Source organism: Choloepus didactylus, chromosome 5 (assembly GCF_015220235.1).
Source record: "Choloepus didactylus isolate mChoDid1 chromosome 5, mChoDid1.pri, whole genome shotgun sequence".
Taxonomy (NCBI): domain Eukaryota; kingdom Metazoa; phylum Chordata; class Mammalia; order Pilosa; family Megalonychidae; genus Choloepus; species Choloepus didactylus.
In genome coordinates, this window is record NC_051311.1 from 20,358,042 (window position 1) to 20,362,329 (window position 4,288).

Below are 4,288 nucleotides of genomic sequence, written 5' to 3' on the forward strand. Positions count from 1 at the left end.
AAATAAGTTTCAGAGTATATAAGGCAAAAACTCCTTTGCCATTACTGAATATTACAAGAAAATTGAGAAATAAAGATATATGCGAAGTTTTAAAAGAAGAAAATTTACAGTTAAGCAGAAAATTTCATATGAAGAGATTACTATGCATTTTAAGGTTCTCCTTTTTCTTACAAGAAATAAATCAGCAGGTCAAGAGGGAGTGCAAATTTATTTTTTAAATTCTCTGTGCTCCAAACTCATAGCAATCATAAATAGAATACTTTTTTTTTGTTTAAAATAAAATAACATAGAACCAATCAAAATAAGATTCATATCTCTTTGGGCCAAAAGTGAAACAAGATTACACAGAAGTAAAGGGGCATTAGCTATGGACAGATAATTAGAAATAAGCAGGGAAAGGCAGTGGTGTTGGGCTAATAAGGCCAAAGTCACTTATTTGTGTTGGAAGCACAAAGATAAATCCACCCCATAACACCAGACTTTCCAGTCCTTGAAAGAAGAATGAAAAAAGTGTGTGAATCCTCTTCTGCCCTTCAGAGTTTAGAGGGCTATGAGAAAAAAATGGCAGCTTAGCACTCAGGACCTGGGCTGTCACCTCCCAAGCCCAGTGACTTTAACACTGACATTCCCTCAATTTCTGCTGGAGAGAAACCCTAAGGTCCCAATGTAAGTCCTGGTTCTGGACTGGTACTTGGCCCTGGGCAGTCAGGTGGAACAATGAAATACCTTACTAGAAAGAGTGAATGGTGCATAACAGAGCACAGCCACACCAGAAGACTTTCAAACTAAAATCCCAGCATGCATGGTAGGAACTAACACTACAGAAAACTGTCAAAAAAAACCCTCAAAATTAAAAGACTCCTTTCTCACTCAATGTAAGTAATTGAGCAATCCAAAAAAATACTTCAAAATAAATACGGTGTATGTACAGGCATAAGTTGACACCAATGCAATAATAAATGAAGGAGTGTTTTGGCCCACCTGAATATATAATTTTAAGGAAGTTGAAGGATAATCTACTTGAAATCACTTAACCAATTAATTAATTCACACATGCATATTTAAAATCATGTATTGCACAAATATATTAATTTGGAATTACATTTTCCACTCATATCAGATAAATACAATATAATGAAAATTCTTCATGTGTTTTCAAATATATAACAATTTCAGTGAAAAAATCAATGAAAGAGTGTTTGCCCAACTTGGAAATGTAAACCATTAGGCAAGTTTGTAAACTGTCAAATGTTCAATTATAATATTTAATAAGTTTAATTTCATGTACATGTATATATGGCATATCACATAAAATAATTAAAATAGAGCTATTTGCACACATATTTAAAGAAACAAATTTTTAAAACCCTTCAAATTGCATGTTTAGCCTCAATATTCTCTTTGACTTACAGATCATTTTTGTCATTTAGCAGTTTTTCCTACTATATTATCTTCAATCATATTTTCATTGTTTGAAATATAGCACTTTTCTATTACAGTATCATTGTGTTCCTAAAAATTGTACCCTGAATCATAAGCACTCTTCCCAACATATTAGAATTAGAAAAGCTTTCTTAAAATATCATGCAGTATTTTATTTGTGATTTACACAGCATGAGAAAAAAATTCATGTATTATTTTTACATGAGTCTTAAAAATTTCCTAGATCTTTCAATTATGATAATAGTTTTATGTTTCCATCCAAATACTCTACATAAATATTTATAAATTCCATTTACACCAATGTTTATCCCCAATGTAAAATATAATATGTGAGACTTTATAAAGAATACATCAATATGGCAGACTGAAGAGTCTAAACATGCACTGCATCTGAATGCCTAGATGCTAAATAAATTACACCATGCATCTTTTTTAATATATGGCTGGGCTCACAAGTAGGGGAAATCTAATTAAAGAAAAAAAAAAGATTAAAAGTAAGCTGAAATCACAAACAAAGATGATCACAGAAAAGGAATCCAATGCTGCTCCTGGAGCAAAATTCAGTATTGTGAACTCTGAGTTCAGGGGATTAAAAAAGGCTTAAGAAAATGGAAATTAGACCTTCCACATGTGCAACATGGGGCATCTGAACTGGAGAATCCTGCATAAAGCTGGGCTTCTTGAAATAGCTATGTCCTCAGTGAAACCTGAGTGAGGGAAAACCTCCTTGTCTGCAGAGAGAACCAATGGAAACCAGACTTCTTATAACCAAACTTAAGGCTACTACTACTGCTGCTGTAATACTACCACGTAAACTGTCACCTCTACTGTTACACTGTAACACCGCTACTACATCATCATCATCATATGAAGCCAGAAGAAAAAGCACCAAACCCACAAGTAAACAAGCAGGTGTATAATGGAAAATTGCTTCAAAAAGCTGAGATAAAACCAAACTACCTTTCAAGAATGAGCTGGTTAACAAAAACAAAGTTAATCACCACTGACCTTAAAAATATACTTTGGGAAAGAGTAAACAAACCCAATAAGACAACTGGGAGATGCAGAAGAACTAGTAGGTAAAAAAAAAAACAGATTAAAAAAGTGGTAACTGTATTGACAGTAGATGTAATAGTTCTAAATTATAATTAGTAAGATTAAAATAAAACATAATGAGACCTAAAATTCAGGTAAACAGAAGATTGTGAATCACTGGGGTTAATTAGAGATGAAATATTTTAACATCCTTGTATTTTAGGGAATCATGAAAGACTTATTGATTAATATTAGGATTCATTAGATACTCACATAAAATGTACAGTAAATCACTAAACAACCATCTTAGTTAGTTATATTTCAAAGCTATATGTTCTGTAAATTCTAAAATATAGGTATTGTATCATTGCAAACATTATATAGTGTAACTTTTAAATAGTGAGAAAAATTAAAATGGAATATTAATAGCCATTGTGATAAATAATAAACCTCAATAATCCAAAAGAAAGGAGGGGAAGAAAATAAGGAAGAGAAAAAGTAGGACAGAAAGAAAGCAAGAAAGTAAAATGGTAGACTTAAATCCAAATATTTGTATAATCATTGGATAAAACTCACAATTTAAAATACATAGAGACTTACAAATGATATAACTAAACATGTGGACACAAGTCAAAATAGAGGGTAAAAATAAACAGGAGATAAAATAATGGGAAATTTTAAATGCAGAAAAATACCAATGAAAATAAAGGTGACATATGTATGTCATTATCTTTCAAAATAGACTTTAAGTCAAAAACCAACAATAAAGATCTATAGTGCACTACATAATGATAAATTTTCAGTTAAGGGAGGAAACAATGTTTTAAAATCAAATATTGAATTTTAATGAAATAACTTCAAAATATCTAAAGGAATAACTGAGAGAACTAAAAGAAACATTTGACAAATCCACTATCAAACTGGAATATTTCAAATCATGCCTCTTAGCAATCAGTACATCATGACAGTAGAGGATCTTTGAAAAATCCAATTAAAAACAGATTTAATTGATACATACCGAACACTGGACCCTACAATTAGAGAATTCATACTTTTCTCAGGAACTAAGTTATCCATCACACTCTAGGTCATTATCCAAACCTCAAAAATTTGGTATGTCAGAGGCTATATTATCTAATAATGCACTTAAGAAATAATATATATATATATGGAAAACAAGTTATGCATCAAAGTAGTTCTTGTTTCAAAGGAAAAATAAAATAAATTTAAAAATAATAAAAATTAGAAGTTAATTATAATGAAAATGCCATATGTTAAATATAGTGTGACAGCTAAAGGTATATTTATAGTAATTAATGTTATCTTAAAAGAATGACCCAAAAGAATTCAGTTTAAATTAGAAAAAATTCAGCAGAATAAACTTAGAGAAAGTATAAGAAAAAAGCTAATAAAGAAAAGAAATAAATTAAATAGAAAACCAGGATACATTAGACACTATCAATAAAACAAAAATTAGTGAAAAGAACTATTAAAACAAACAAATCTCTCAAGATAGAACAAGAAAAAAAAGAGAAGACACACATATAGGATACATAGGGTGAAAAATTTGATAACTATAGATGCTGCAGAAATCATAAAGAAATGAAAATATTTTACCATTTTCCATTTGTTGTGTAAAACAAACACCCAAGAATCTGCCTAAAGGTTCTCTGGGAAGTTCTGCTGATGTGACCTGTGCTCAGCTGGACTTGGCAGGCTCGCTCATGTATCTGGCTGATCTAGGATGACAGTCTAAGCTAGGGTAAGCTCCCTCTACTCCAGAGTCTGTCACATCCCTGTAGAAGGCTTG